At 45.3% G+C, this 20,595-nt stretch overlaps 1 protein-coding gene across 5 annotated transcripts in view; it reads right to left on the reverse strand.

The window, feature by feature from the left end:
* Nucleotides 1-20,595, reverse strand: part of Ankrd6 (ankyrin repeat domain 6) — a 140,399-nt gene that overhangs the window by 89,462 nt on the left and 30,342 nt on the right. Inside the window, exon 2 of one of the 5 annotated variants that reach the window (XM_039110548.2) lies at nt 6,344-6,435. The exons of the other annotated variants lie outside the window; for them this stretch is intronic. The gene's annotated coding sequence lies outside the window, so the exon portion shown is untranslated. The remainder of the gene's footprint in view (nt 1-6,343; nt 6,436-20,595) is intronic. 5 annotated transcript variants of the gene reach the window in all.

Here is a 20,595-nt window from a genome sequence, read left to right on the forward strand (position 1 = left end):
TTTCCCCAAAGGCTCACAATGGCCACTTCGGGTAACTCTGAGACACATAAAAGACCCATGGATCTAGAGATGAGCCTGGCTCCAGGTCTGAAGTGGCTGAGAGGGGCCCACAGAGGATCCAGAGAGGCTGAAGCTTATGGAGTAATCTCAGAGGAGGAGGAGGAGGACCCTTTCAGAAATTACAAGAAAGACACTGCCGCCAACATGACTTCTGATAAAAAGGCTGATACAAATGGCCGAGGAGGGCACATGGAACCTGAGCTTGGGAAATAACCCAGAGACTATGTTTTTCATAATTATACCAATGCAGGTAAGACAGGTCGGGGAGAAGCCAACTGAGTCAGTGCTATTTCCTCCAGTCCGTTGGTCACATCCCCCCATACCTGTTTAGAACTAATGAACCCTGTTTTGGAGGTTAGCTCTAACCACCTCGAGTCCTAAGGGCTCAGTTATGGGTTACAGCCTGCAATGTAGATAGGACTTAACGTCACATGACTGCCAGCACACAGTGTGACAGCAGCTCCTTGTAATGAAAGCAGATATAACTGGGGATTAATGAGACCCACCCACCTCCTGCGTGTGTTTGGATCCACAATAATGTGGAAAATGTAGTAGTGTGGATGTGGCCCAATTACATACACACACACACACACACACACACACACACACACACACACACACCCCAGAAAAGCAAAGGCTTGTGACCGATGGTTTCTCCTATTAATTCAGGAAAACATTCTAGACTAGCTTCAATGCTTCAATCAGTTAAACATTCCTTTCCTTCGTGTTGGGGACATTGGCTGTTATCCCTTATCACCCTCCCAATATTAAAAGCTATCGAATATGGAAAAGTATCCTAAGAGAGACATTTACAACATTCAATACCCATGTCAAAAAGTAAATGGCTTGAACCAGTGAGAGAGCAGAGGTGCTCGCCACCAAGCCTGAGGTGTCTGTGTCTAGAACGCGCATGGTAGGAGGAATGAACTGACTCATGCAGGCTGTGTTCTGACCTCTACAAATGTGCCTGCATATATAAGCACACACATGAACAAATCAATATCAAAACAATTTTTAAAAGGTCTCCAGGGCTGGAGAGATGGCTCAGTGGTTAAGAGCTCTGACTGCTTTTCCAGAGGTCCTGAGTTCAATTCCCAACAACTGCATGGTGGCTCCCAACCATCTGTAATGGAATTCAATGCCCTCTTCTGGTGTGTCTGAAGACAGCTACAGTGTACATTAAATAAATAAATAAATCGTTAAAAAAAAAAAAAAAAACTCCAAAGGGGGCTAGAGAGATGGCTTTTCCAGAGGATCCAGATTCAATTCCCAGCACCCACATGGCAGCTCACAACTGTCTGTAACTCCAAGATCTGACACCCTCACACAGACATGCATGCAGGCAAAACACCGATACACATAAAATAAAATAATAAAATAAAGATCTCCAGAGAACAATCTACAGCTGGATCTCAAGAAATTAGAAAAATTTGGTTTCTCACAAACCAAAAGTTAGTAAAAGAAAAGAGATAGGAGAAGAAACACATGAGATGAGTATTTATTAAAAAGATAAAATGTCCTATCTTTAGACTGAGAAAATAGTCACGACTCAAAATCAGAGACGAACACAAAAGATTCAAGATTTCTATCAACAGCTACAAGCCAAAAAAAAAATGTAATGGGAAGAAATGGACAAATCACACACACACACACACACACACACACACACACACACACACACACACACACACAGAGAGAGAGAGAGAGAGAGAGAGAGAGAGAGAGAGAGAGAGAGAGAGAGAGACGACAGACGACAGACGACAGACACAGACACTGGGTAATAAAACACCTTCAGTCACTACTGAATCTGTCACACTTTCAAGGATGGCCTACTGCCAACCCTTCTTAATCTAGTCCAAAAAAAAAAATAGAAGGAAATGTTTGAAACCTGTTCTCTACTGTCCATTCGTAGGACCCAATAGGATCCTAAGGCAGCAAGGACCTACTCATCAAGAAGTGGTTTGTGCACTGCAGTGAGCCAGCATGGCCTTTCCTGGAACCTGCTCCCTGAGAGTTAAGAACACAGAGTAAAAGGCTTTGGTGGAGAATACTCTAGACCTCATCTGGAGACCTTGAAAGGGAACAGTCACCTAGAAATCAGGAACAGATTCCAGGAACAAGATCCAGCCCCAAGTCATCCCACTGAGAGAAAGCCAGAGAGAGACTGCCACGGTGTCTTTAATCTTTTAAGGGGCTAGGGATATGGCTCAGCAGAGAAACTGCTTGCCTAGCGCACACAAAGCCCGGGGTTCTGTGCCCAGCACAAAACCCTGTAGGGTGTGTCGCAATCCCAGCACTGGGAAGCAGAAGCAGGAGGGCCAGCACTTCAACGTCATCCTCAGCTACAAAGCAAGCCCGAGGCCAGTGTGGGCCGCGCAGAACCATGTCTCTCATCCTCAAAAGAAAGATACAAGAGCCAGGAGGAAAATAATCTAGAGCTGCAAACAGTAGCTTCCCAAGACAAGTACGCAGACAGCCGGAAAGTCCCATGAAGGTGCTGGGAAGTCAAGGGAAGAGAAAATAGAACAACTACCAGTACCCTGATAAGAATGGCTAAAAATCTATAAGCCTAAAAATATCAAAGGTGGACCACGTCTAGAAGGGTGAGAACTCTTGCACTGTGAGTTGCTAAAACCAATACCTCAGAAAGCTGTTTGGTGGGGCTAGAGACAGGCTTTCTGCAATGATCTATTCCAGTTCTGGGAAGAACATCTAGGGGAAAAAAAGCAGAAACATTCGCCACAAGACATTTGAGCAGTGATACTCCAGCACTAATCAGAACGACAATAACAACTGTAAAATACATTGTTGGTAATCTATTCAAGCACAGAAATCATGTAACCTATTCCCACGAACTGTGGCAGCCCCCTCCAGCCCCCCGGGAGCGTTTTATGTAGATAGTATTCCCACTTATGGCTTGGTGACTTAAGTAGCTGAAATGAGACAGTCTAGGTAATAATGCTTCACACACTGGAACAGGAACATTTCCAATCACATTATAATTTACATTTTAAGCTGAAGAAATAATTACAGCATTCCGAATGCCTTTTGCCACATGTAAGGAGACATTTATTAGCTTTATGTGATGCTTAAAGATACTTAAAGAAAACACAAATAGCTTTCTGTCCCATGAAGAAATTAAAAATTTTAGGTTATATTTGGAGGTAACTTGTTTAGGAATTGCTTTAATTTTACACAGACTTGGAAATATGGATATTTTAAAACTACAAAATAACCAAAATGTCCATTAACAACAAAGTTACAAACTGTGCTGTATAGTATATTTACAGTGTATTTATATTATATAGCAATACACATCAAGAAGTTGTCTACTCACACATATAGGAGCAAATCTCACAAGCATCCATCTAAACTTAAGAAAGGCTGTTGCAGGATCCAGTACTCAAAAATATGTAAAATGACCTGTTGTGCCAAAAATGAGAGAGGAAGCTTGCTGGGAAGGGAGGGTAGGAAGCTTCTGGAAGGTTAACAGCATTCAGATGTAAACACAACCATTCCTGATCTATACATGTGACTCGTGCCCCTCTGGGTGCAATCTTTTTATGTGTATGGGGGTTTGGCTGCATGTATGACTGACACCACATGTGTGCCTGGTGCCCGTGGAGGTCCAAGGCATTAGATACTCTAGAAATGAAGTTACAAGTGGTTGGGAGCCACCATGGAGGTACCAGGAATCAAACTTGAGTCCTTGCAAGGTCACAAGGGCTCTTAACTGGTAGGTCAACTTTCCAGCCCTTCTGGTTGGTGTATTTTAACTTAAAACCTAAAAGAAAAAAAAATGCTGTGAACCATAAGCTTTTGGACCTGGATTGCCTGAGGAGAAACACATCCATTTTGTTTAAAAGGCGGTGAGGAGTGTGACCTTTGACCTCTAACCTTCTCACCCCATCACTGCCTCTGATTAAAACTGACACTGAAGCACAGTGTGCTGAGGCACTAGTCACTGGGCCTTGCAGCATTTCTGCCACTACTAAGACCCTCCCCTTTGGGGACTTTACCAGCACTGGGAGGACACAGTTCAACCTCAACAAACAGTCCTCACAGGGTACAAGGCTGGCTCCCCACCAGCCGGACCTCTGCCCCCAAGAGAGGGCAGTCACTTTTGGGGTCTTGTTTGCTTTGTCTGGTTCCTTGGCCTTCTGAGCAGGTGGGATCACAGGGAGGGCCGTTGAGCCCAGCTTCACAGCACATGTGGCTTACATTTACCCTGTAGTACTTTCTGTGCAGAGAAGGTACAGTCCAAAGACTTTACTATATCAAGGAGACCTGTTCCATATTGCTTTGTTTGTCTTGAGACCCCGGCCACACCCCATGGGACCACCTTAAAATATGACAAGTAGGGAATTTACTGGTGTTTAAAAAAATGATAAAAAGGGTAAGGTGTTTGCTACCCCTTCTATAAGCTATACATCGATGTTTAAGGCTTCTTACTCGACCTTGGAACTGTTTTCAACTTGATTTCTTTAGAACTCCAATCATGATAACTTTTCCTTCATACCCCACTTGAGGCCTCACTGGGAAGCATGTTCCATCCGGTCAACCCACCCCTCTCTCAGATGATGGGGACAAGGGAATCCAATTACTTCTCACAAAATCATTAGGACAAACAGCAGCGCCTTTTTTTCTCTTCCCTGGGGAGCAGTGACACCAGCAATGAGACTGAATTACTGATAATATTAAAAGCAGCCACATAACTCCACTAAAGCCAGCTGCGCTTTCAGAATTTCATGAGGTGGGATCTATGGAGACCTGTCCCACCTCGTGATCCCACCTCTATAAAGACCCACCTCATTTACTCTACAAAGCCCTCAGAGGTCTACTCACACTGCTAACTTATTCACGTGCTTATTTTCCAGACAGAAACAGAACAGCTGGGGAGTCCCCACCAGCTCTTGGCTAACAAAGGACAGACAGTAGCTACACCTAGCTCAGTCTGCTGCAGCCTTCCCCCCGGCTCTAACCACTTGTCCACACTGCCTCTGTGGTCGTGAAAACTCCAGGCAAGTACTGAAGAACAGCAGCTGGTGACTCAGGCCTGGGTCTGCAGATGGGATAGGAGCTGCACGGGATAACAAAGCAGCAGTGGTCACAAGACCACTCAGCAGCAGGGCTCTCCTGAGGCCTCAGTGTGCGCTTCTGAGAGCTTTAGAGCTCATCTCTGGACAGGAAGTCAGGCTTCTTTGGAAAGGAAGGAATCTGGTGAGGGCCCGAGGCAAGTGGGACTGTGGGAAGACTCTACAGATGAAGGAGAAGCTGGGCTACGGTGAGCCCACTCATGACCTCGACTACAGAGGGTTGCGATTTACACTCCACATCAAGGGTGGCCCTTGCTAGGTAAATGTCCACATCTCATAAAGAGCTAAGGCAGAATTTTCTAGAATCTAGATGAACAGGGAACAGAGGGTGGTCACTCTAATGCTACCTTCATTCTTCAGTCAGGGCAATCTAAGCAGCTCCCAGCTATACCCACAAGCAAACTCAGCCACTGCCTTCCACACCACTCACCCTACAGAGAGCTGAACACCTACCATGTGCAGTGCGGCAGCGCTTCAGCAGAATGAAGCAAGGATCTTGGCCTCTAAGTAACTTAGTCTACGATAGCTTTATTTGCATATAAATACTTTATTTGCATAACTTTGTTTACATGTGTAAGTTCAGAAGAGACAAACACAGAAACCGTGTTTTTAATTGACTAGAACAGTGGAAATTGCTATAGTAGACACTGGGCTTCATTGGGAAAGAAACGTTCTATGATGATGGTGGGTTTGCAACTGTTAAGTACACTGAAAGGCAGTGGATTTTATGGCATATGATTTGATCTCATTTGATAGTCTGTTGTTTTAGAAATAACTAATGACTTGCCAGACATGGTGGTGCACGCCTTTAATTCCAGTGCTAAGTAGATGGAGGCAGCTTGGTGTACAGAGTGAGTTCCAGGATAGCCAAAGCTATCAAAACAAAACAAAAACAAAACAAAACAAAATAGTAGTAAGGAAAACTAGAAGCTGAGGAATTAACCCACTGCTTCAAGACTAAGTTGGCCACACAAGACTGAAGAGCCCTGCTTCTTGGAGAAGAAAGGCTGTGGTTTACTTTGTATGTCTTGGCGTCTGTAACAATGTTTTACACAGGCTTCTTAAGGCAACTGTTTGCAAAGACCTTTCAGTAGCAACCTGTTTGCTACTGTGCCCCTTACAGCATTCAGCACATCCCTCTGGCGCTAAATTAAGCTGTGGTAACAAACACTGGAAGGATACATCACCTGGGGTTGGCAGCTGTTTCCGCTCTGACTCAGGCTGACAGAGCATCCACCATCTGGAGCCTTGCCAGCATCCAGCAGACAGAGAACATGAACTGGAAAACACACACATCCAGCCCAGAAGTGAGTGACACAAGACATTTCTAACTAGAAGTAGTCACATGATTTTACCAGACGGCCAGGAAGAGTAAAGACCTAGAAGGTTTGGATATTCAACAAACAGCACCCATGTCTATTCAAGGACTTAGGGTATAGAATGGTCGGGAGTGGGCGATGGTGACGCAGTGTACTAGGTTCCCAATCTTAGGCAGCACCACGTCATACCTCTGAGATGTCTCCTTATCCACACAGTGGGGAATTAATATTCACCCCATCACATCCGAGTGGATTTCTAACTGTAAAAACATAGACGGTGCTCCACAGAAATATGGAGGTGCTAATGTCCGGAGTACTGCATAACTTTTATTATTTGGGCAAAAAGATTAAAGCAATGTTTTGCCTTTGCAATGTAAATAACAAGTGGGCACTGTGTAGTATATAGTTACAGTTGCCGATGCCACACAAAGTAGGCGCAGGTAAACCACAGCCTTTCTCGGGCAAGAAGCAGGACTCTTTGGTCTTGTGTGGCCAGCTTCCCAGACCTGAGGCAGTGGGCTAATTTCCTAGCTTCTAGTTTCCTTATTATTATTTGGGGGGGGGGGTGAGAGTAATTGTAGGGCACTTCCAAGGCTCCTGAGTACTGAAAGCTGGGGCTTCAACCCCATCACTGGTTTGGCTGCAGTTCTGGCCTTTTACCATCAATGGAGGATTCTCATTCATTTGCAGTGAGAGCTGTTTTGGGAAACACACACACACACACACACACACACACACACACACACACCCCTCCCGACTAGGTGTGCTTTAACTCTCCTGGCCTCGGGGGACAAGAAAGCACTTCTCTCCCAAGGCAGGATGGAAGAGGGCAGACAGTGGTCCACACCCTGACAGATGAGAACTGCTTCCTTCAGCCCTCAGAAACACTGCAGCCACCTCTCACCCACACTTCATTTGGGACAATGTTTGGGATGGTGGGACTGTCCTTCGGTGTTCAAAGGACAGTTGCTGTCACCCTTCCTGTATAGGGAGAGCCCATCATTCCTACAGATCTGTTGTCCAGGCTGGAACAGAAGTACAAACTTAAAAGCTCCATGAATTTTTAAGTTTTAGAGAAGAAAGCTTGAAAACTATACTAATAAAGCTCAACACGTTGATTATTCTAAAGCACAGGCATGCAGGAAAAGAAATCTCTCAGTGCTGCTGTTTTTTCAACAATATCAGTTTTAGTAGCTGAGTCGCAGATGACGTCCAGTGCGGACTGTCATAGGCAGCCCCTTCTGCCCCTCCAGGAGTGTCCGAGCAATGCTCTTGTTCTGTATTATGCTCCACACAAACGTCTCTCTGTGCTCAAGTTCACATCTCTTAGCTGTGAGGTGGACCCATGCTCAGGGCTCTGGCAGGGTCGCCTCTCACCATCTCAGGGTCACTTACCATCAACAGGACCCTGGTACACCTTAACATTAAAGCCAACTCCTACAGACTCTCATTAAAGTCAGTCCTACGGACTCCCCAGGCCCCACCTAGTCCTAAGTCAGAGCCATTCAGCTATGGCACTCCTGGACTTTGGACTCACAGAAACCTTAATGGAGTTGTTTCCACACGCCTCTTTGCTTATACAGATGTGGGTCTTGATGGTGCGCCTTTAGAAGAACATAGATGGGAACTTACTGCCAAGGCCTTTAGCTTTTAGCCTTTAATCCCAGCACTCAGAGGGCAAGATCAGGCTGATCTCTGTGAGTTCAAGGCTAGTCTGGTCTGTATAACGAACTCCATGCTGGCAAGGTTACATCACAGTGAAACCGTATTGAGGGGTTGGGGAGTCCTTCCTACTTTGCTGTATGTATTAAAATATTCATAATCACACCACTGCAGGCAAGCTCAGGCTGCACAACATAAAACCTGGTCGGTGCAGGAGTTGTAAGGTCGGCTCTGGTGCAGCAGAATGATGTAGAAGGGCCACGAAGGGCCAGAGTGCTGGTCAAGCATAGAAACTAGTATATTGAAGCCCTGGAACTTCAAAATGTTCCTTGCTACCCTACCAAGGAAGACAGTCTGTGATTATAGAAGCAGATGCCTTCATTTACTATAAACATTCACATGGTAAGGTACACATTTATGTAAAGCCGTCCTCGACACATATGCGCTCATGGCTTAGTTTACCCAAACCTCCAGTTTTCTAAGAGATGCTGACTTGCCAATTGCAACTCCATCTTTTCTTGATAACCTATGTCTGCATGCATACGTTAGGCTGAAAACAGTGTGCTGGGATTACCGTTCACACCCAACACTGGGAGTGCATTTCTAGACAGATAACACCATCAGCCTGTGTTGTATGTAATGCTATGAACCATGAAAACAGTTTGGGGTAAATCTAGACCCATTATTTTCTTTAAAAATAAAACCTGCCTGTCAGTGGTTTGGAGCTCACTTAATTTATCTTACTGCACCGGAGACTGTAAACTAACAGTGAAAGTCCCAAATAAACAGTATGTATTAGAGATAAGCTTGGGCAACACCCATGGTCAGACTTGGTGCTTATACAGAAGTGTGTGCACATAAGGGATCTTCTGCCTCCCACTGGCCAGCACCTCACTGTAGACCTACAGTATTCACTACAGCTGCGTAGAAGGAGCTGGTCTCACACGCTTCCTAGATGCTGGGGACAGAAAACTGACATCTACAGTTTCAGACCCCAGGCTGGAGATTTAGATGGGGACTAGCTAGGCACCTGCCCAAAACTGGGAAGCTGGAAGTGAAGCAGAGGCTGAGAGAGAGAGAGAGAGAGAGAGAGAGAGAGAGAGAGAGAGAGAGAGTGTGTCTGTGTGTCTGTGTGTCTGTGTGTGTGTTCAATCAGGCTTACGGAGGTATGGCTGACAAGTTAAAACTGTAGATATTAAACGTATACGCTGGTGATAATTATATCAGATACATCACCTCCTGGAGTCAGCTCGCTTGCGTATGCTATAAGGACACTGGCAATCCCCCAGCAACTTCAAGCATCACCACTGACTGCAGTTGCTATGGTGTGCATTGTGTTTCCAGAACCTCGCACCTTATAACTGAGTGTACTGTCTCCGTCAACATCACCCCACTTCCTGTAGTACTTCCCCCTGCTCCCCCATAACCACTGTGTCTAGTAGGTGGCTTTCACTATTGAACATGGAAGTAAGATCATGCAGAATTTGGCTCTCCAGCTCATTTCACTTAGCACAGATCTTCATCTTTGTTGCTGCAGATGTCGGTTCCTCTTCTGCGAGGCCAAGTCCCATTGTCTACTGTATTACTATATATATATTTCTCCTTTATCAAAGCTGTAACCCCAGCATTCAGGAGGCAGAAGCAGAAGGAAGGCAGAAAGTTCAAGGCCTCCTGGTCTCTGGAGCCAGGCTCTGTTTCCAAAGCAAAGAAGTGTTTGTTCACATATCTAAAAGCACGGTGTTCAGCACATCTTTGTGGTGAATACAGAGAGAGGTCAGCGCCCATTGAAAGATGACTTCATTTCCTTTGGAGACAGACTTATGCCCAGAAGTGGGGTTTCTGTGACTCAGAGAAGGTCTAATCTAACTATTTTGAGGAATTTCCATCTTTTCCCCAGTAGCTAGCTATGTCAAATGGGAGTTTCCCCCGAGAGTTGAGAGACACTGTGGAGGCACACTCCAGCTTCTTGCTCTTTGAAAGCCAGGTCAAGAATGGGTTCTTGAATTCATCATCCCCATTAATGTCTTTGGAGTCAGCAGCTACAGAGGATCAATCAATCCTTCACTGTGCTGGGAGGACCCATAACCAACTGTGGGAAGCAGCCATTGAGAGTGGGTAAGAAGGCAGGTCATTCTTAGACAACCTACGTAGACAGCTCTGCAACTGCTTTTAATGAGTAAGTTAATGTAATATTACACAATAACTGCCATGCTGCATTGCATTTTTAGAGCTATTACTATAATTAGGTTTAATCATTCTATTTTCTTAGAGCTAGCCAAAAGCCCAGAAAGGATCCTGTCTAAGGACTCAAGGATCAACTCTGGAGCTTGGGTCACAGATGGTTGTGAGCCGCCACGTGAATGCTGGGAATCAAACCTGGGTCCTCTGGAAGGGCAGTCAGTGCTCCTCACCTCTGAGCCATCATCTCTTGAGCCCCACAGGGATCAAATCTTAACCTGGGTTAACAGTTTATCAGCTGCAGAGACAGCTCAATGACTTGGAGTATTTTGCTGCTCTTACAGAGGATCTGGATTTGATTCCCAGCACCCACATACATGATGGCTTACAACCATTCGTAACTCCAGTTCCAAGGGATCTGATACTCTCTTCTGGCCTCCAAAGTACCAGACACACCCATGGTACACATATATACCTGCTGGCAAAACACTTATACAAATAAATAAATAAATAACTAAAATAACTTGTAAAATAAATAAATCTAAAATAACTTGTTTTTTTCTTCTTTCCAAAAATATATGTATCAGCCAGGACTGCTCTGAAACCCTAAGGACAAGGGCAACAGTCACTAGCAGACAGGTGTTTGGATTTGTTTCTGCTTATGGCTCTACCGGGAGGTTGAAATGTTTATTCTACAGGAGATGATTATGACCAGGTCATTTTTACAATGGCTATTTAGTTAGGATACTGCTATTTTTGTTTCTTTGTTAAGACAGGGTCTCACTATGTAGCCCTAAGTGGCTTAGGACTCTATTTGTTGACCAGGCTTGGCTTTAAACTCACTGAGATCCACCTGCCTTTGCTTCCTGTGTGCTGGGATTAAAGGAGTGTGCCACACCCAGAACAATGCTATTTTAAAACTACTTGAAGGGGAAAATTCTTTTCAAGTCAACAGGCACAGCTCACCTTTTTTTAAAAAAAGATTTATTTATTTATTTATTATTATATATAAGTATATATTATATACAGTACACCGTAGCTGTCTTCAGACACACCAGAAGAGAGCATCAGATCTCATTACAGATGGTTGTGAGCCACCATGTGGTTGCTGGGATTTGAACTCACTCTGGAAGAGCAGTCAGTGCTCTTAACCACTGAGCCATCTCTCCACCCAGCACAACTCATCTTAAACGACAACTATTCTAATATTCATTCTTTAAAGAAATGTGGTAGCCAGGGGCAGTGGGGCCGCCAACACCGAATAGCCAAAAGAAATGCAACAAAAAGAAGTGTAAAGGCAAGTATAATGTAATGCCAACAGCAAGTATACAGGAGTGAGGTGACTGTCACGCACTTGTAATTCCAGCACTTGGTTAAGGAAAGAGTTGGGGCAAGTCATCTCTACCACTCAATCATGGCCTTTTGTTCTCTCGTATCAAAGACTCGACACAAAGATACCTTGTAAACAAGACAAACAAAAAGAGGGCGTAAGATGTAATTACAGCTCTATACATCAGACCAGGTGCACACAGTACTGGATTATCTTCAAGCGTCTTCAAATGATGCCATCTGCAACTACACCCTTCCAGTTTCTGAAATGTCGTTTTTTTTAATGCACAGAAGCAGTGTAACAGTCAGCAGGCATTTTATTATGTTTTGTTTCTTTTCCAAGCGGCCTTGTGGATTGGGGCAGGTGTCAAAGCCAAAGGAACACTTCAGTAAGCTGATGCGTCCCCAAGAAACCTGACATCACCTGATCTGGTGCCGCTTTTGCCAGGAAGACATTACCCTCCATGCGTGAGTGGGTCAGAGTTACACTCACTGGAAATACCATGTTCTCTTACAGACATGTGCTCCTCATGAAGAAAATTCAGAAAAACATCTGGACAAGCATAAGTCCTGTTTTTCTAATATGTTCCATGTACAGAAAGCCAACTCGCATATCCAGAAGTAACAAAGTTACCCTGTGTTCCATAATTAAAAGGAGCAAAAGCCACACCACTAAGAACTGGCCTCTTGGCAAGCTAGGACCTGATGTATCATCTCTTCCACACAGTACATGCTGGGGCCTCTCTGTGATAGAAGAGCCCAGCTAAGCTGGGAACAGTCCTGGCTCTGTGAAGAACATCCTGATTACCTTGATGACTTATGGTAACCTGAAATAAAATAATTCAAAATACAATAGAAGTCCTCAGAAACCTGAAACTATGATATTCAGTCCTGCAGCACTAACTTCTCGACTGTTAGTGCCCAAAGGCCCTAAAAGCAGCACTGTTTTTCTGAGAGTAGTAAAGAACTTACTGTATTTTGTTTTTTGTGACCTGAAGTGTGTGGTGGTTTGAATGAGAACAGTTCCATTGAATGGAACTGTTTGGGAAGGACTAGAAGGTGTGGTCTTATTGGAAGAAGTATGCCACCCTGGGGGGTGGGCTTTGAGGCTTTAAAAGCCCACATCAAGGCCCAGTATCATACTCTTTGCCTACAACTTGTGGATCAGATGTGAGCTGTTAGCTACTGCTTCAGTACCATGCCTGCCTGTCTCCCACCATGACAATAATGAACTCACCCTCTAAAACCATAAGCAAGGCCCCAGTTAAATTCTTTATTTTTATAAGTTGCCTTGGTCACAGTGTCTCTTCACAACAACGAAATAGAGACTATGACCACGTGCTTTCCTATCTCGTTCTTCCATTTGTGCCTTTATGCCCTCTGCCCCAATTATGTGGCAGTGAGAATGCTCGGAAGTTTAGTGGCTTACTAGAGAAAACGACTGGTAGCACAGCGAGAACTTTCTCTGTTCTAGTCACTATTCGTTATTTAATCACACACATGCACTCTAGTTTTTTAATTTGTCTCCCCGGTGCAAATTTTTTCATGCAGACATATCTTTAAAACCTTGGTTATAATCAGACTTGCTGTACACATCAAAAAATATTGCTACTGAGGGAATTAGGCAGCCCTTGGCTCCCATCTCTGAGAAGATAGGAAGAAGGAAAGAGGACAAAATGCCCCCTGAGCCTCTCCTTAAAGGGGTTGGGTGCTCTAGACCCCAACCCCTGAGCTGCTCCTCAAGGAACCAGCCAGCGACAAAGTGGCAGGGGCCTCAGCTCCCTTCCTCTGGAAACATGCACAGGAGGGCTAGCATCAGTGGGTAGAGAGACAAGCCATCTCATGCACTGTGACAAGCATCTCCCCAAGCCAGAATTCATGGCAGAGAAGCAGTGGGATCCAGGAGACGGTGAGCACACCCTCTGCTTCTGAGATTCCCTAGCACAGGGTTTTATGGTAGCAACAGGCACTGCAGTGGGCACCAAGGTAGTCCTCAGAGAATCTTTCTTCCTCTTGGAATGAACTTGATACTGAAGGGAAGGCCTCTCTCCCTTCAAGGCCCCGTCATGCTATTTCAGTTCTGATGCTGTATCTCTATTTGCTCCCCTACTTTAAGCCCTGCCATGCCTCTGCTCCCTGTTCTGACAATCCTATGGCTGGGAGGTTTCCTGAGCTAACCTGCTGATTTCTAAGTGGTTTCGAATTCAAATATGTGTTGTTTTGAGATAAGGAGGGCAGCTATGTAGTGCAGACTGCCCTCCACCCCCACTTTCACTCTGCCCGTTTCTGTAGTGCTAGGATTGCAAGCGTGAGCCACTGGGACCAGATCAGATTCTGTTTTAATATTGTGGTTTGAATAAGAACGACAGGCTCGCGTAAAGAACACTTGATTCTCAGATGATGTCACTGTCTGGGGAGGTTGTAGAACCTTTAGGAGGTGGAGCCTTGCTGGTGGAATGATGGCCTTGCTCCACTTCCAGATCACCTGCTGTCTTAGGGTTTTACTGCTGTGAGGAGACACCATGACCAAGGCAAGGCAACTCCTATAAATGACAACATTTAATAGGGGGCTGGCTTACAGTTCAGAGATGGTCCACTTCCATCATCTCAAAAAGCATGTTGGTAGACAAGTGCTAGAGAAGCAGCTGAAGAGTTCTCCCCCCGAATCAGTAGGCAGCAGGACACTGACACTGGGCCTGGCTTGAGCATCTGAAATCTCAGAGCCTGCCCCTAGTGACGCACACCCTCCAACAAGGCCACACACCCTCCACATTTCCGAAAACTACTACTCCCTGTAGCCTGTGGGGGCCATTTCCCCATACTCACTCCAGTCCATGCCGACAGCTGCAGCTGTCATCTCTCAGCTTCCGGCTCCAGCTACCTGGCTCTATGATGTCACCACCGTTTTGGACTTCCCTTTGGAACCATAAGCCCAAATAAACTCTTCCTTCTATAAGCTGCCTCAGTCACAGTATTTTATCTCAGGGAAAAAATATAACAAATACTCTAAATTAAAAGTAAATTTTTGGGCTGGAGAGATGGCTCAGTGGTTAAGACCGCTGACTGTTCTTCCAGAGGTCCTGAGTTCAAATCCCAGCAACCACCAGTGGAATGAGATCTGATGCCTTCTTCTGGTATGTCTGAAGACAGCTACAGTGTAATTATATATAAATAAATAAATCTTGTTTAAAAAGCAAATTTTTTGGTTGTTTTTTAAATACTCTACTGATCACGGAGAGTAAATTTTCCAGCTAGTAAGGGGGTGGGGGAATCTCACCTGACATCTAATTTTTTTTTTAAATAAAGGAAAGTACATCTGACAGGTTAGAATTTATACCAAAAAGGAATGCAGGACACTGAAAACTCATCCCAGGCAGGGGGTGTAAGGAGAGAGAAGCAGGATATCCTACTTCTCCCTATATGAACACCTGACCAAACGATAAACACCACCATTGCATTTGCTGGGACAAATGTCTTATCTGCGAGCATCATAAATTTCCCAAAACTGAAACTTAGTACAAGTTTGTTTGCTGCAGATGTTTGTTCCCATGTTCCAGAAAGAAGAAGGGAAAGACACAGTGTCGCCCATCCTGTCACACTGTGGTTGGCTCTGGTTACACAGTAACATCAGTTTCCTGCTGACTGGCTGGGCACAGGACTGGTCTGATTTACTTTACCTTCTCAGCTCAACTTGATAACATACAGATGACCCCACAAGCCCTCCTGCAAAAGCTGCTGTCATTCATTCAGATAATATCACAAATGAAACTGCTTAGTACAGACAGGTGGGAGGGAGGGAGGGAGGGAGTGAGGGAGGCAGTTTAGGGTTGGTAATCCCTCTCTCTAGTGTTCCTAAGGCTGGAGAAATACAACTGTACCCTTTCATTTTATCCCTGAGAAAGGGGCTTAGTAAGACATCCAACAGGCCTAGGTGGCCACTGTTGGCTCCTGACACCCTTCCCATCTTTACTGAGAGCCTGTGGAGAGACACTCAAGCACATACACTGGACCAGAGTTGGCACCAGTTCTAACCCCAGCTCCATAATTGCTAGACGTGGGAACACGACAAGGGTCTGTAGCTCCAGACTCAGGAGCTCTAACACCCTCTTCTGGCCTCTGTGGTCACCAGGCAAGTTCATGGTGCACAATGCAGGCAGAACACCCAAACACATGAGGAAAAACAGAATTTTAAAAATGAAGGACAAGAGATGGGAGAGGGGACCACGGGAGTTTGGCAGCATAGATACAAGAGCTACTAACAGAGGCAGAGACTGGAGTGACATGAACTCAAGCCAACAAACATGTGCGGTCACTAGACACTAAAGAGATGAGGGCCAGAACCTCCCCAGAGCACCTGCAAGGGCAGAGCCTGCCAACACCTCGGATATGGATTTCTGGGGATATTTTTTTCTTTTGCCTTAGTGATAAGCTAATATGTGAACTGAAATAAGGAATTGATGTTTACAGCCCACCATTCTATACTTCTGTATCACACATTGATTTTCATAATGAAAAGTGACCATAAGAAGACACAGCGTTCATGGACTCTGAAGGGTAAGCAGGGCATGAAAGGCGCGGTGCTGGTAAGGACCACCAGGGCCAGCACCTTCACACGCTGCTTCTCAACCTAAGAAACACAACCCAGTTAGGTTTTACAAGGCACTCATCCCAGCTCACTAGAGAACACAAAGGAACCAGATGGTGTGCTTCCTCTACAGGGGAGAATTCTCTAGAATCTGAACTCTCGAATCTCTGAAGAGGCGTGCGCTGGTATCTTGTTGAGGGGTATGGATTTCTCCCCAGGCTGAGAGGTGTCTCCTCTGACTCACGGGGATGACTACACATAGCAACCTTCCAAAGAAATGACTGGGAAAGCCAACAGGGGGTACGCATCGCAGAATTGTATTCAGTGAATAGTAACAGTGTCCCCGCAGGGAAGATCTCTTCAGGGTCCAATATCAGGACACATTTATACTGTCTCTGTATACATGAAAGACCTCAGCCATGCGGGAAATAAAAAAAAAAAAAGTATGTATTCTTTACCTGGTGATTGGATGCTCAGAGCCATTACCCAAGACGCAGGAACAATGGACTGTCAAATGATCCTTTATAAACACACTGTTAGACAAGACAGCACCAAGGCAAGGAGTCATGCATGACAGCTCTGTGGAAGCTGTTCTCCTGCTACTCCCCTCACAGTGTGTGTACAGGGTAGATAGCTTGGTCACCCCTTCCTACCAGGGCTTTGTCCCCAGGACCGTGCTCACTCCAGAGATGCCCCTGTAAGGGATTATCCTGACTTTCTTCAGTGATGGACTGCAATGTGGAATGTAAGCCAGATAAATAAACCCTGTCCTCTCCAACTTGCTTTTTGGGCATGGCATTTCATCTCAGCAAATAGAAACCCTGAGACAAGTTGGTACCAGTGTCGTGGGGAATTGCTGTGACAGACCTGACCATGTTTTGGGGAAGATTATGGAAGGACTTTGAGACTTGGGTTAGAGACTCACAGAGTATTGAGAGCTCAGTGAGCTTCTGTAGGAGCTTGGAAGATAAGAACGCTGAGAGCAGTGAGGAGGATGGAGGCCTGGCTTGAAGTGTCAGAGAAAAGCAAAGATTCTACCGGGATTTCTGTGTGAAGAATCTGTAGTTCTGGTTAGCTCAGGGCTGAAGAATCTGCTGTGATTAACAAAATGCCAGAACTGCTAAAGTGAAACCTTGGGTTTTGCCGGGAACCCCGATGCTGGTTGGCTAGAGCTGAGAAATTATTGGTGATTAAGAGGAGACCGGCATCATTGAGGTGACATTTTCTGGGAAGTGTTTCCTCAGAGTCAGCACACAGAAGCTGTGTTGCAGAGGCAGCCAAGGTTATACCTCATGCTTGAGAGTGTAAGAATCACCCGGGTGGAACTGGTTTTGAAGGAATGAGGGAGTCGTGGAGAGAAGCTGATACCTGGCACTGTGAGAGGCCAGGAGAGGCCATCGGTGAAAGTGCAGGTCAAATGCAGAAGACCCCAGCTTTTGGAGATGCCGGTGCCATGGGGTAAGTACTGAAGGACAGCAGCAGTGGAATCTGCCTCAGCACAGAAGACACTCGGAGTGTGTGCAGACGGTGGAGCCCCTGGGGAGGAGCCCAGGAGATCATGAGTGGATCCCGGACACCGGACATTCTGTTAGCTAAACCGTTGGGTTTAACTTGTTGCAGTCTTACTTTGTTCGGATTGTGACTGTGCCCTGGTTCTTCCCTCTTGAAGTAAGAAATTACTTAATTTATTTTTGATTGTCCAGGACCCCACAGTTGACTTTAAACTTTAAAAAAAAAAACATTGGGGGTAAGGGTTTACAGAGAATTTGGATTTTAAAAGAGTGGACATTTTTAAATCGAAAACCTATAAAGCATTTGAATTTGTAAGGCTGTGGGGGACTTTTTAAGTTCATAAACTGTAGACACCCGGAAGGAAAAGAGCAGAGGGTGGAAGGCAAGAACAGGCTCCTACAGGTTGTCTGATGTGCAGCCATGCACTCCCACCCTCTTCCCAAAGCAAATAAATGAAAATGTAATTTAAAAAAAAATTAACGGTATTCGGGACCAATTGTGCTAAATTCCATCACCCTCCCATGTGTATGTAATTCCTGCCTATGGAAGACCAGGCTCTAGATTTCCAAGGTTCTTCATGAGAAATTAGCACAAATTCAGTGGCTTAAATCAACAGAAATTTCTTCTCTCTCATCCTGGAGTGCAGAACTCTGAAAGCAAGGTGTCTGCAGGCCCTGCTCCCACACAATGCTAAGAGTGCACCCCAAGGTGTCAGCAGGCCCTGCTCCTACACAGTGCTAAGAGTGCCCCAGTACTCTTCAACTTGCAAAGCCAATGTCCCTAGCCACATGGTATCCACTTCTATAATATGTGTCAAAGTTCCCCTGCCTCTTTTTACAGAATACTTTTCATGGGATTTACTTCACACAATCCAGACCATGTCCTCATTCCAAGATCCTCCCCTGAATGACATATACAAAGTCTCTTCCCACAGACAGACGGGAGGCTTGTTGGTTAAGCTTTCCTATCTGATCTCAGTCACAACATGCACTGCATGGCTGAGCTCCCTGTAGTTCCTTAGGGTGTGATCTCTAGGCTGCCACCTCCCCTGGAGCCAGCACTCTGTGTCACAACGACCTTTGGTACCCGTCTTCCCCACTGTCACCTGACATGGTAAAAGCAAGATCTGTTCTTATCCATCTGTATACCCCAGCACGTCACCACAACACATATAGAGAATAAGGGCTTTTAGTGGGGGATGCTTGTCAGATAAAAATGCAGACTGACCTGTATTATGCACAGGAATATTAGAGCATATGCTACTATGATAGACAGCATTCTGGAAGACCACATACTGGGGAGATTCACAAAACAATCTTCTAAGGATAACATTTTAGGCACAGGTGATTCGGTAAACATTCTAAGTTAAACCTCTCTGGGTGTTTCAGACTGACACTCTGGGAAAGTCACACAGACACTCACTGTCACAGTATCAATCACAAGCAAATGGCACTCCCTCCTGCTCTATGGAGAGCAAAGACAAAGACATTATTCAGCGGCATTCAGTCTGAATTACCATCTTCACTTTAATTCTCCTCTTAGGCAGAGTGGTCAGCTGTAGCAGCCAGCCTGGAGAAGGACTAATGTCCTACAGCAAAGTTGTTCAGATACCCAGACTGCCAACCCAAGGGGCTTAGCACTGACTCCTGTTCAGCTCTGAAGCACTCAGACCTCTCTGGAGATGTGCGCTGAGCACGTACAATCTGCTCTGGACCCAGCACTGGGGAGAAGGCAATATGCTCCCTGGTGAAAAGGAAGGGCTGCGGGTCCCCACCAAGCCTATCAGTCAGCCCACAGTCACACGTCCCCACCTGTAGAGTAGCTGCCAAATGGTAGGTCACTTGTAAGTCACTGAAATAAGCTAATAGGTCGCACACGGCATTTTCAAGAAGGAAGTTGTGAAACAGAGCTCACCAACAAGGCTCTGCACACTGGAAAACATCTGTTTTACTTTGTGTCAACACATGTATATGTAATACTCTCCACTATGAAAAAGCGATTTCTCACAGTGGCTCATGGGCAACTTAGAAAGCCACTGTTCTTGAGAAAACACAAGTATTCAACTCAAACATAGTAAGAATATAGCATGTATTTATTTCACTGCAGAATGTCAATGTTTATCCAAAGTACCTTGGACAGTGCCCGAAAACCATGTCCGTCTCTGGAGCCCTATTCTGTATTTTCCAAGACATGAAAACTGTTTTAGATGGGAACCCAACAGACTAGACATCTTCCAAATCGTCTACCTGAGTCTCTCGTAGATACACTCCTGGGTTTGAATGTCCATGACTGCATTTGTGCTTTCTATCAAGAGCAGAAAGGTGGGCCGGCCACCAAGAACAAAACATAAGCTCGCCTCTTGTGCCATCACTGCCCTGGACACAGCTGTGGGTCACGGGTCACGCTGGGTCACGCCTGGTGTGTAGACTGTTCTCAGCCACACAGTAGGTCCTGATTCACAGTCCAAAAGTGGCAGCAAGCAGCATAAGGCCTAGCGTGGATCCTGCCACTGTGTGCACCGACCTGGACAAATTCATCATAGCAGATATAAAAGCGAATATAAGTGTTATTTTTACAGCCCACAAAATAAAGGGCCCAGCGTCTCATTTTAGAATTTACTTCATTTCAGACCATTTTCCTGTCGCATGTTGCTGAAGAAAGTTTCTTCTCTTTAATGTGTCTAGAAACTAAACTGAACCAGGCATGGCGGCATACGCCTTTAGTCCCAGCACTTGGGAAGCAGAGACAGAGGCAGAAGGACCTCTGTGAGTTTGAGGCCAGTCTGGACTACATAGTTCCAGGATAGCCAGGGCTACATAGCTACATACCTTGTATGAAGAGAGAAAGAAAAGGC

This window comes from Rattus norvegicus, chromosome 5, assembly GCF_036323735.1.
Source record: "Rattus norvegicus strain BN/NHsdMcwi chromosome 5, GRCr8, whole genome shotgun sequence".
NCBI classification, from domain to species: domain Eukaryota; kingdom Metazoa; phylum Chordata; class Mammalia; order Rodentia; family Muridae; genus Rattus; species Rattus norvegicus.